The sequence below is a fragment of the Rhinopithecus roxellana genome, chromosome 13, assembly GCF_007565055.1.
Source record: "Rhinopithecus roxellana isolate Shanxi Qingling chromosome 13, ASM756505v1, whole genome shotgun sequence".
NCBI classification, from domain to species: domain Eukaryota; kingdom Metazoa; phylum Chordata; class Mammalia; order Primates; family Cercopithecidae; genus Rhinopithecus; species Rhinopithecus roxellana.
In genome coordinates this window covers 123,304,127-123,317,427 of record NC_044561.1, presented here as the reverse complement: position 1 = coordinate 123,317,427, position 13,301 = coordinate 123,304,127, and the positions used below count along the sequence as shown (strand labels likewise).

Sequence of the window (13,301 nt, the reverse complement as noted above, 5' to 3'; positions counted from 1 at the left end):
CCCTGGTGACATAGGGTCACATCCTGTTACTCGAGCAGGCAGGTCCTGGGTAGATCCCAGGGAGGTGGGTTGGTAAAGGATAAAGAGCTCCTGGGTGGTCAGCAGCTGGCTGCAGTTTCCCAGGAAACAGCTTCTGGCAGACACTCAATCTCCAGTTGTAACAGGTGGTGTGGAGTCCGCTGGCCCAGAAAGTGGGCTGAAGGCCTAGTCCTGCCAATGAACTTGCTGTATAAACTTTTCTGTCTATCAAATGAGGTGAGGTCCATGGAAAATCTAAAGGTTGCCTGTTGAATACTCATCCTGTTCCTTCTTTTTTACTTACAGAACCTCAGTTGGGGGTGGGGGACATTGGACAAAAATGTGACTAAGGGGAGGCTGGGCCTCTCTCCGGCCCCAGTGTTTCTGTGTCCAAATGCATGCACAAGTGTGTGTGTGTAGCTGCAAGCACACAGGAAAATGTGTGCATCTTGTTTACCTGCGGGAATCCCAGCTCCAACACATCTTTCTGGAGGAATGGCCTAGGCACAAGATGACATTCTACATTCTTCTCATTTTCTTTTTCTGGTTTATTTTTGTTTGTTTCATTTTTTCCTTTTCTTGTTTTCTTTTGTTTGGTTTTGCATGTGTGTGTGTGTTTCTGTTTCTTATTTTTTGTTATCTTAAATTTTATTTATTTTTCTTCTCACTTTTTTGTTTTGGAGACACAGTCTCACCCTGTCACCCAGGCTGGAGGGCAGTGGTCCAATCTCGGCTCACTGTAACCTCTGCCTCCCAGGTTCAAGTGATTCTCCTGCCTCAGCCTCCTGAGTAGCTGGAATGTACAGGCATGCACCATTGCTCCTGGCTAATTTTTGTATTTTTAGTAGCGATGGGGTTTCACCATGTTGGCTAGGCTGGTCTGAAACTGCTGACCTCAGGCAATCTGCCTGCCTCAGCCTCCTAAAGTGCTGGGATTACAGGCCTAAGCCACCTTGCCTGGCCTCTTTTTTTTTTTTTTTCTTTTTTTTTTTTTGAGATGGTCTCGCTCTGTCACCTAGGTTCGAATGCACTGGTACAATAATGGCTTACTGCAGCCTTGACCTCCCATGCTCAAGCAATCCTCCCACCTCACCCTCCCACATAGCTGGGACTACAGGTGAGTACCATCATACCCGACTAATTTTTGTATTTTTTGTAGAGACGGAGTTTTGCCATGTTGCCCGAGCTGGTCTCCAACTCCTGGGCTCAAGTGATCCTCCCACCTCGACCTCCCAAACTGCTGGGATTACAGGTTTGAGCTACTGCACCCAGCCTATTCTCACTTTCTATATGGCTTCAGGTAAGTCACAATCTCTTTGTGCTTCAGTTTCTTCTCTGAAGTGGGAATGGCAAGCTGAACACCCTGAGCATGTCTGTAGTCCCAGCTTCTGAGGCTAAGGCCAGGAGTTCAAGGCTGTGGTGTGCCATGATCACTCCTACGAATAGCCAGTGCACCCCAACTCTAAAAATATTTAAAAGACCAGGCACAGTGGCTCACACCTGTAATCCCAGTACTTTGGGAGGCCAAGGTGAGAGGATTACTTGAGCTCAGGAGTTGGAGACCAACCTGGGCAACATAATGAGACCCTGTCTCATTTATAACAACAAAAACAAAAAATAAACAGTGGGGGTTCATGTGAGAAAAGCTATGAAAACAGAGGATATTGGCTGTTAAATATTGATGCTTGTAGGTTGTCAGGAAAGGGATCTTGTAGGGAATACAGAACCCTTGGTCCATTTCCTAAAGGTTCTGATGCAGTGGGTCTGGCATGGGGCCAGGCCTCTGTTAGCAAAGGCCCCAGTGACGTTTATCTGCCAGTGAATTTGAAAATCACCGGGTTAGGCCAGGTGCGGTGGCTCATGCCTGTAATCCCAGCACTTTGAGAGGCCGAGGCAGGTGGATCACGAGGTCAGGAGTGCCAGACACGCCTGGTCAACATAGTGAAACCCTGTCTCTACTAAAAATACAAAAAATTAGCTGGGTGTGGTGGCAGGCACCTGTAATTCCAGCTACTTGGGAGGCTGAGGCAGGAGAATTGCTTGAACCCGGGAGGCGGAGGTTACAGTGAGCCGAGATCATGCCACTGCACTCCGGCCTAGGCAACAAGAGCAAAACTCCGTCTCAAAAAAAAAAAAAAAAGAAAAGAAAATCACTGGCATGGGAGAAATTCCAGTTCCTGACTTTGCCCCTTACACCTGAACAAGTCATCACACTTCTATAATCCTGATTTCCTCATCTCTAAAGTAATAATAATATGGTTGGACACAGTGGCTCACACCTGTAATCCTAACACTTTGGGAGGCCGAGGCAGGTGGATCACTTGAGGTCAGAATTTCGAGACCAGCCTGAGAAACGTGGTGATACCCTGTCTCTACTAAAAATACAAAATAATTAGCCGGGCGTGGTGGCAGGTGTCTGTAATTCCAGCTACTCGGGAAGATGAGGCAGGAGAATCGCTTGAACCTGGCAGGTAGAAGTTGCAGTGAGTCAAGATAGTGCCACTGCAGTGCAGCCTGGATACCAGAGCAAGACTCTGTCTCAATAAATAAATAAATAAATAAATAAATAAATAAATAAATAAATAAAATAATAGTATTACTAACCTCAGTGGTTCCTAGTAGGAGTTGACAATGGTTCTCAACTGAGGGTGATTTTTTTTTCCCCAGAGGATATTTGACAATGTCTGGAAAAAGTTTTGGTTACAACCAGGTGTGGTGTTGCCCCTGGCATCTGTGAGTGGAGGTCAGGGATGTTGCTAAACATCAGACAACACACAGGACAGCCCCCCAAGCAAAGAATGAGCCAGCCCAAAATGTCAGTAGCGCCAAGGTTGGGAAACTCTGGGTTAAACTTATTAATGCACCATGTGCTCTCAGGGGGGTAGAGGCCAAGAAGCATTTTCTGTTGACTTAGCACAAACAAAGTTGCCCACAACATAAAGGTCCAGGAAAATGGAGTAAAGTGCTGGGTGTGAAGAAGGTCAGAGGCAGAGAGAATCCCATTGTTCTGCATGAGGGGGTGGGGAGAGTGGCAGTGGTGCCAGAAATCTCTGAGTGTGATCCACTGAGAGAAGCCAACTGAATGGCAGGGTTTGCCAGGGCCTTCGTTCCAAGCTGCACTTGAGTAGTGAGCTTGAGGTTTTTCCACAGAAGGTGGCACTCGATCACTCAATGAAAGGGACTTTGTTTTCTGAAGTTGCTTGTTGCTCCCCTCCCTTTTTTTTTTTTTTTTTTTTTTGAGACAGAGTCTCGCTCTGTCACCCAGGCTGGAGTATAGTGGCGTGATCTTGGCTCACTGCAAGCTCTGCCTTCCGGGTTCACGCCCTTCTCCTGCCTCAGCCTCCCAAGTAGCTGGGACTACAGGTGCCCACCACCACACCCGGCTAATTTTTTGTATTTTTAGTAGAGATGGGGTTTCACCGTGTTAGCCAGGATGGTCTCGATCTCCTGACCTCGTGATCTGCCCGCCTCGGCCTCCCAAAGTGCTGGGATTACAGCACTTTGTGAGCCACTGTGCCTGGCCCCACTTTTTATATTAAGAAAATACTGACTGTCTAGATCAGTGGTTCAGGAGTGATTTTTGTCTCCCAGTGGACATTTAGCAATGTCTGGAGGCACTGACATAATTGGGGAAGAGGGTTCTCTGGGCATCTAGTGAATGGAGGTCAGGCCTACCCCTAAACCTCCTATAGTGAACAGGACAGCCCGCACCCCCATCCCCATTCAAGAATTATTTGACCCAAAATCTAAATAGTGCTGGTGTTGTGAAACTCCAAATTATATGGCGAAATCCTGTCTCTACTAAAAGTACAAAAATTAGCCCGGCCCAGTGGCACATGCCTGTAGTCCCAGCTACTCAGTAAGCTGAGGCACAAAAATTGCTTGAACCTGGGAGGTGGAGGTTTCATTGAGCCGAGATCGTGCCACTGCACTCCAGCCTGGGTGACAAAGCAAGACTCTGTCTTTAAAAAAAAAAGAAAGAAAGAAAGAAAGAAAAAAAAAAAAAAAACTCCGAGTTATATAAAAATGTCATTATTGGGGTCCAAACCACCCCTACCGCTCAGGAGGTGGTAAGGGAACAGGTTTGAGGAGGGAAATAATCCTGAATTCTTTCTGTTTGGATAGGCCGAGTTGTCCCCAAGATCATTTGAGAGCCAGAAGGGGGTCCTAGAGGTATTTTGCAGTGTTTCTTGAGGCCCCATTATGTGCCACGCTCCCTGCCCTCTGACTGCAGGCATCTTGGAGGGAGGCCATCACCTCAGAGGTGGAGAAATGTCAAGCTAGTTGAATAACAGACACCAAAGATTTTGAGGAGTGCAGAGCGAAGAGCCTTGGGCTGAGAGCTTGAGTCCTGACTGTTTCAGTGAGACCAGCAAGTACCTTCTCTCTCCAGCTTCTCCATTTCCACTTCTGCAAACTCTGGACTCTAAGGACCCAAGATGGCTGGAAACAAGATGGCGGAGGTAAGGGAGATGCTGAGAGCTGGACAGAGGCTCTGGCACCACTGAAGTTCCCAGAAGTCAGGGCAGAGTTGAGGGCCAAGGAAGTCCAACCATGAGGACAGAGTGTAAGTGGATGTAGGGCATAGCAGAGGACCTGGCCACCTTTTAGTTGAAGAGGAAGTGGTGAAGAGAAAGAGAAGGTTGTTAGGAGGAGAAGGTGACAAAGAGGATAACATCTCTCCAACTGGAGTTGAGGTCTCAAGCCACATGGGTTATGGCTGCAGATCCTGGAGGCTGGTTTTACCACTGAAAATCCCATGTCTCCAGAATATCCTTAGTCCCAGGCAAACCAGGATCGTTGATCATCCTGCCCAAACTGCCCACTCCCAATCCCCTTTCCCTTGCCGCCTTCTATTAGAGAGACCAGGAAGCTAAATACTTGGTTCTCCCGTGGAGGCAGTGAGACACGCTTCAGGATAATGAGATGTAGGTTGAAGTCCACTGGGAAGGCATTCCTTCTGAAATTTAAACACAAAGTCTTGCCAGGAAAAAACATTTGGCCCCTCCTTCCCCTTCTTTAAGTAGCAGAATCCCTGTAATTTTTTTTTTTTTTTTTTTTTTTTTTTTGAGACAGGGTCTCACTCTGTCACCCAGGCCAGAGTGCAGTGGCACGATTATAGTTCATTGCAGCCTTGAACTCTTGAGCCCAAGCAATTCCCTTGCCTCAGCCTCCCTGTAGCTGGGACTACAGGCATGTGCCAACATGCACAGCTAGTTTAAACATTGGTTTTTTTTTGTAAAAGCAAGAGTCTCACTTTGCTGCGCAGGGTGGTCTCAAACCCCTAGGCTCAAGCAATCCTCCCACCTCAGCCTCTCAAAGTGCTGGGATTACAGGAGTGAGTCACCACACCCAGCCATAATCCCTGAGATTTGGCTGGACAGTCAAAAGCTACATTTCCCCACATATAGATATGGCCATTTGATCACATCCTGGCCTATGAGATGTGAACAAAAGTGACAAGTGCAGCTTCCATGCTAGTTCCTTAAAGCAACAGAATATACCCTTCCCTGCCACTGCTTGGTTAATGGACTCAGACAGTGAGTGAGCCAACCAGTTCACTCCTTGGATGAACATATGTTTATTTGACCTGTGCAACATCAGTGCCTTCTTCTGATCCTAGCACCCCAATTTTCCTTCAGACAATGAAGCAAAGGCTATTGGTGCCCTGGCCATTGTCCTAACCTTCAATGCACCCTGGTCCAAGCTTCATCTCTTTGTCTGAGTACTTTCTCAGACCAGGAGGGACCACTTTGCTCTTCCATGCTGGAAGTTCTGGGCAAAAACACTCCGGGTAGCAACTGTCAGACAATGACTGACAGAGTTGGTAGATAAATACCCCAGCTCCCTCAAGTCTATGTTTGCTATGGTTTGAATGTGTACCCCCAAAAGCGTGTATTGGAAACTTAATCCCCAATTCAAATGTGCTGGAGAGTGGAGCCTAATGGAGCCCTCATGAGAACAGATTAATGCCGATTGTGAAAGGTCTTGAGGCTGCAAGTTCAATCTCTTGCTCACCCTCGCCTTCTCTTACCTTTTCACCTTCCATCATGAATGATGCAGCACGAAGGCCCTTGCCAGATGCCAGCACTATGCCCTTGGACTCCCCAGCCTCCATAACCATGAGCCAAATAAAATTCTATTGTTTTAAATTGCCCAGTCTGTGGTATTCTGTTATAGCAGCACAAAATAGACCAAAACGATGCTCTACACTGGCTGGCAGAGTTCACTGATGGGATTGTGCTCCAGTTGTCCACAGTGGTAACTTGCTTGATAATACTTTCTGTTTCAGCAGGCTTCTCTTCTCTGTCTCATTCCCTCAGTCCCCTAATGGTGCTTTCTGGAATCATCTTCCAAATAATCCACTTGCACCTCAAATCCTCATCTCAGAGTCTGCTTCTGAGGGAGCCCAAACAAAGGCATGAAACCTACTTTCCCATTCCCCATTCTCAGTCTATATGATTAAAGTGGGCCTGAACTCCACTCCAGGATGCGTCAGACTCAGGTCTGGCCAATGACACCGCCATACCTCCCATAACTCTTTCAGGTACAGTGATGGTTCAGGGATGACCACCTGAACTCAAACAAGGCCAATAAGAGTTTCATCCAGATTGATGTTGAAACAATTGAGAAAGAGAAACGTTTCTGCTGTGGTTTCTAAACTGCCAGGATGTTGGCTTGTGAGCCCACAATCCTCTGAGAATGAAGCCACATCAGAGACAGAGCAGTGAGATGAAAAAGAGAAACCACATCCCAGTGGCTTTAGGAGCATCTCTGGTTCCACTGTGGCGTAAATAATTTTTTCATTTATTAGGCGGAGGCATGAGAACTCTCCTGTCCCCCACAGACAGGACTACTCCCTGTTGTTTCACATGTTTACTCTCTTTGCCTGGCCCCTGAAGCCACTGGGGTTTGCAGTCTCTGGATTTGGCTGCAAACCAGTTTTTGCTTGAGTGTTCTTCCTGAACACTGTTCAACCTGAATGCTTTAGCAACACGATGGGGCAAGGACAGTTACCAAAAGTTCAACGTGGTGGAATAACCTGATTGGGAAATCAACTGTATTTCATTTACTCAATTCCAGGGTCACTGGGAAAGAATGAAAGGCATTTCCCTACTCTTTGCCAAGAAGGTAGTTGGGGCTTTGTGATGGAAAGGACTGGGTCTCTTTTGTCTCCCATGCAGAATTAAGAGACCATCCTTCCCCAAAGTCTGGGTCAGAGAGTCTCAGACTATAAAGGCAGGACTACCTACTTGTTATGGGTCCTGGAGGAGCTTGTTCCAAAGGTGGAGGTTCAGGTCCCAGGACAGGTGTCTCAGTCACCTGGGAATTTGTCTTTCAAACATGTTTTCAATTTGTCTTTCAAACATATTTCTCCAAACACTGAGAAACTTGGGATTCTTTTATTTGCATGTATACTTTTTTTTTTCTTTTTTAGATAGAGATGGGGGTCCCACTATGTTGCTGGTCTCAAACTCCTGAGCTCAAACAATCCTCCCACCTTGGTCTCTCAAAGTGCTGGGATTATAGGCATGAGCCACTGTGCCCAGCCTAGCATTCTTTTATTTGTAAATGACAGAAGCCCCATTTGAAACTGATTTATATGCAAAAAGCAATTTATCGGCTTAAGTAACTGAAAAGTGCTGGAGTAAGTACCTGAAAAGTACTGGCTTCAGACCTGGCTGGATTCGGGAACTCAAATGAGGTTACCAGACACAGTCTCTCGCCATCTCTTGGCTTTGCTCTTCAGTGAGTTGGCTCCAGTCTTAGTCTCTACTTGATAGCAAGCTGGCAACCACTAGCTCCAGGCCTGCATCCTGTCAGGTATGAGTGTGGTGGGAAAGGAGGTCACTTCCTGGAAATGCTGCTGAAGTTGCAGCATTCACTCTGATTGGACGAACACAAGTCATGGCGTGTCTCTGAACCAATCATTGTCACTCGAAGAAGGCAATGCTTTGATTGTCCAGGCCTGGTCACATGCTTATTGGTGGAACCAAGGGGTAGAAACAGCCTCACCTGAACTGCAGGGAGTGGAAGCGAGGAAGGTGAAGTTTCCCAAAGAAATTGGTGTCACGTATAGTCTAGTCTAAGCCATAAATCTTCTTCTCATGCTTTAGTGCTCTGGGCATCTCAGCACCCTGGGAAGTCCAAGTTGCTTTTTGGTCCAGATCACAAAAACAGATCCATGGTGCCCACTCAGGAAATCATCAAAGCCATATGGCAGGGTGTGGTGGCTCATGCCTGTAATCCCAGCACTTTGGGAGGCCAAGGATGGAGGATCACTTGAGCCCAGGAATTTGTGACCAGTCTGAGCATCATGTTGAAATCTCTACAGAAAATACCAGTATTAGCCAGGCGTGGTGGCACGCGCCTGCAGTCCCAGCTACTTGGCAGGCTAAGATGGGAGGATCGATTGAGCCTGGGAGGTCAAGGCTGCACTGAGCTATGATCATGCCACTGCACTCTAGCTTGGGTGATGGAATGAGACCCTGTCTCAGAAAATAAATAAATAAATAAATAAATAGTAAGTTAATACAAAAGTAATTGTGGTTTTGGCCATTTTTTAAAAAGAAATGGTAAAAACCACAACTACTTTTGTACCAACCTATAAATAAAGCCCTAAAAGCGACTCTGTTAATTACTTCATTCCCCTTCTCCCCTGCCAACAGAACCTAATTTTGTTGGAATGAAACGCAACATGTCAGGAGCAGGAAATTAATTCTGATTGGTCTGAGCCAGCCATGGAAATCCTGTGGACAGTCTTGGAGTAAGCATTGGAAGCAGTCCTGACAGTTGAGGCTTTGGTGGAGGTCTGCTGAGGATTTCTGGGAAGGATGTTCCTTTCTGTTAAAAGAGAGAAACTTTCCCACCTCCCAACTTCTTTTCTCTCACACACATATTCTTCCAGCCTTTGGACATTGCTGTGCTAGAATGTGACATTTGAAGTTGCAGCAGCCATTTTTAGATCATGAGGAATCCTTCAGAAGCTTAGAGGCATTTGAACCAGAGCAACTCCATCTTGAGTAGGGGCTACATGAAATAAGGCTGAGACCTACTGGGCTGTGTTCTTATGCAATTAGGCATTCTAAGTCACAGGATGAGACAAGAGGTCGGCACAAGATACAGGTCATAAAGACCTTGGTGATAAAACAGGTTGCAGTAAAGAAGCCGGCTAAAACCCACCAAAACCAAGATGGCGATGAGAGTGACCTCTGATCATCCTCACTGCTACACACCCACCAGCGCCCTGACAGTTTACAAATGCCATGGCAACATCAGGAAGTTACCCTATATGGTCTAAAAGGAGAGGCATGAATAATCCACCCCTTGTTTAGCATATGATCAAGAAATAACCATAAAAACGGGCAACCAGCCATTCTCAGGACTGCTCTGTCCATGGAGTAGCCTTTCTTTCTTCCCTCATTTTCCTAATAAATTTGCTTTCACTTTACTATGCGGACTCGCCCTGAATTTGTTCTTGCACGAGATCGAAGAACCCTCTCTTGGGGTCTGGACTGGGACCCCTGTCCAGTTACAAGCTAATCCAATACCCCAGAACTGAGACGCTGAAACAGCCAACCCTGAAACAGCCCACCTATTGGTGTATTGTTACCTGAGGTGATACTAAGTGCTCTAGTCACTTAAGGTTGTCTTGACCCAGTCTAGTTACATTCAACCCCAAGCACCCTAATGAATCCACCTGCAGGTAAAGAGGGCAAAACAAAAAAGGTTGTGACTTCTTGGACATCATTCTGCTTCAAAAGCTGGTTGAGCCTCTCCCACTTGGCTCCCTCAATGTTCTATTAAGAAGCTCTTGCTACTTCCTGCTGACCAGGTCATTTAAAAGAAGAAGAAGACAGAGCTGTTGCACACCATAAGTATTCATCACTCATTAGGACACTCCCATTATGGGTTGGGTGCTGTAAACTTCCTTGTCAGTCTGAAAGTTGCCTGAAGTCTCATGCAAGTGTTTACAACACAGAGGGTGAGAGTGAGCTGGCTGTGGAGAGTCTAGCCTCTAACATTTTTATTTATTTTTTTAAAATTTTCATTTGTTGGCCGGGCGCGGTGGCTCAAGCCTGTAATCCCAGCACTTTGGGAGGCCGAGACGGGCGGTTCACGAGGTCAGGAGATCAAGACCATCCTGGCTAACACGGTGAAACCCCGTCTCTACTAAAAATACAAAAACTAGCCGGGCAAGGTGGCGGGCGCCTGTAGTCCCAGCTACTCGGGAGGCTGAGGCAGGAGAATGGCGTAAACCCAGGAGGCGGAGCTTGCAGTGAGCTGAGATCCGGCCACTGCACTCCAGTCCGGGCGACAGAGCGAGACTCCGCCTCAAAAAAAAAAAAAAAAAATTTCATTTGTTAATAATTTTAAATTTTAAATTTAATTTTTAATTTTTAATTTTAATTTAAAATTTTAATTTAAAAATTTAAAAATTTTCATTTGTTAATAATTTCTGGGTTTTTTTGTTTGTTTGTTTGTCTTTTGGAGATGGAGTCTCCCTCTGTTGCCCAGGCTGGAGTGCAGTGGCATGATCTTGGCTCACTGCTTCCGCCTCCTGGGTTCAAGCAATGCTTGTGCCTTAGTCTCCTGAGTAGCTGGGATTACAGGCATGTGTAAAAAGGCTAATTTTTGTATTTTTAGTAGAGACAAAGTTTCACCATGTTGACCAGGCTGGTCTCAAACTTGCGACCTCAAGTGATCCTCCCGCCTTGGCCTCCCAAAGTGCTGGGATTACAGGCATGAGCCACTATGCCCAGCCAATAATTTCAAACTTATGGAAAAGTTGTACAAATAAAAATAGGATAAAGAATATCTATACGCCCTTTACTCAAACTCACCTATTGTAAATACTTTATTCCATGTTCTTTATCATTTCCTGCCACCCCCTGTAACATGTATATGTGTGTGTACATAAGTTTTTGAACCATTTGAAGGTAAATTATATATATCATGACCCCTTACCACTATATGCTTCTGTGTGTATTTGCTAAAAATAGGGCTATTATCATTTTTTTTTTTTTTTTTTTTTTGAGACGGAGTCTTGCTCTGTCACCCAGGCTGGAGTGCAGTGGCCAGATCTCAGCTCACTGCAAGCTCTGCCTCCCGGGTTTACGCCATTCTCCTGCCTCAGCCTCCCGAGTAGCTGGGACTACAGGCGCCCGCCACCTCGCCCGGCTAGTTTTTTGTATTTTTTAGTAGAGACGGGGGTTTCACCGTGTTAGCCAGGATAGTCTCGATCTCCTGACCTCGTGATCCGCCCGTCTCGGCCTCCCAAAGTGCTGGGATTACAGGCTTGAGCCACCGCGCCCGGCCGGGGCTATTATCTTATACAACCCAAGTACAGTTACCAACATAGTGTCTTTTTTTTTTCTTTCTTTCTGAGACACGGTCTCACTCTGTCACTCAGGCTAGAGTGCAGTGGCACAATCACGGCTCACTGCAGCTTGGATCTCCTGGACTCAAGTGATCCTCCTATCTCAGCCCTCTGAGTAGCTGAAACCACAGGTGTGCACCAACAAACCTGGTTAATTTTTTTTTTCTATTTTTTTGTAAAGATGAGCTATTGCTATGTTAGCCGGGCTGGTCTCGAACTCCTGGGTTCAGGTGATCCTCACATCTCAGCCTCCCAAAATGCTGGGATTACAGGTGTCAGCCACCACACCTGGCCAGTATCTTACTATAATTAGTTTATTTAATCTACCACTTGTATTCCAATTTTTTTTTTTTTTTTTTTTTTTTTGAGATGGAGTCTCACTCCGTAGCCCAGGCTGCAGTGCAGTGGCGTGATCTTGGCTCGCTGCAAGCTCTGCCTCCCAGGTTCACGCCATTCTCCTGCCTCAGCCTCCCGAGTAGCTGGGACTACAGGCGCCCACCACCACGCCCAGCTAAATTTTTTTGTATTTTTAGTAGAGACGGGGTTTCACTGTGTTAGCCAGGATGGTCTCGATCTCCTGACCTCGTGATCTGCCTGCCTCAGCCTCCCAACGTGCTGGGATTACAGGTGAGCCACCGTGCCCAGCCCAAGTTTGTTTTTTTGTGTGTGTGTGAGACAGATTCTCACTCTGTTGCCCAGGCTGGAGTGCAGTGGCGCAATCTCAGCCCATGCAACCTCCACCTCCCAGACAGAATCTCCCGGGTTCAAGCAATTCTTGTGCCTCAGCCTCCTGAGTAGCTGGGATTACAGGTGCCTGCCACCATGCCCGGCTAATTTTTATATTTTTAGTAGAGATGGAGTTTCGCCATGTTGGCCAGGCTGGTCTCAAACTCCTAAGCTCAGGTGATCTGCCAGCCTCAGCCTCCCAAAGTGCTAAGATTACAGGTGTGAGCCACCACGCCCGGCCCCAATTTTGTTAATTGAGTCTATAATGTCATAAGGGATTTTTTTTCTCCTTCAGTACAGAATCCAGTTTAGTGTCAAGTATTGCATTCAGTTATCATGTCTCTTTAGTGTCCTTTGATCTGGAACATTTCATAGCATTTCTTCGTATTTTATGACATTTTTGAAGAATGCTCTTCCTCCATTCACCATCTTTTTTTTTTTTTTTTTTTTTTAAGAATAATGCTCCTTTTCAGCTTGTCTGATGTTTTCTTGTGATCAGATTCAGATTATGCATTCTCGTTCATCATTCATTAGGACACTCCCACTATGAACTGGGTGCTGTAAACTTCCTTGTCAGTCTGAAATTTGCCTGAAGCCTCATGCAAGCATTTACAACACAGAGGGTGAGAGTGGGCTGGTTGTGGAGTCTAGCCTCTAACATTTTTATTTGTTTTAATTTTCATTGTTAATAATTTCTTTTTCTTTCTTTTCTTCCTTTTTTTTTTTTTTTTAGATGGAGTTCCCCTCTATCGCCCAGGCTAGAGTGCAACCTGATTCTACAACTTGGCCACATGATCCTGAGCAAGTTACATACCCCTGTTTGAGTTTCAGTTTCCCCTCTGCAACAAAAAAATGGGTTGGATTAAGTAACGATTAAAACCCCTTCCTAGATTTCTACTGTCATTTTTTATTTTTCACCAATCCTCTAGATTCTTTTTTTATTTTCTTCTAAAAGGAAAAAAAGGCCTCTGGGTGCGGTGGCTCACGCCTGTAATCCCAGCACTTTGGGAGGCTCAGGTGGGAGGATCACCTGAGGTTAGGAGTTCGAGACGAGCCTGACCAACATGGAGAAACCCCCGTCTTGACTAAAAATACAAAATTAGCTGGGTATGGTGGGGCATGCCTGTAATCCCAGTTACTCGGGAGGCTGAGGCAGGAGAATCATTTGAACCCAGGA

The 13,301-nt window shown here is 46.1% G+C and overlaps 1 long non-coding RNA gene across 3 annotated transcripts; it reads left to right on the top strand.

Annotated features, from left to right (window-relative positions):
- On the top strand, nucleotides 1-13,009 carry LOC104678529. 3 transcript variants are annotated; one of them, XR_004052494.1, is made up of 4 exons: nucleotides 1-255; nucleotides 1,178-1,318; nucleotides 4,253-4,481; nucleotides 12,858-13,009. It is a non-coding gene; the product is annotated as an uncharacterized LOC104678529 (long non-coding RNA). The 3 variants fall into 3 exon arrangements; XR_750198.2 differs by lacking the exon at nucleotides 12,858-13,009 and adding an exon at nucleotides 6,082-6,264; XR_004052493.1 differs by lacking the exon at nucleotides 4,253-4,481 and having other exon boundaries at nucleotides 4-255.
- The last annotated feature ends 292 nt before the right edge of the window (nucleotides 13,010-13,301 follow it).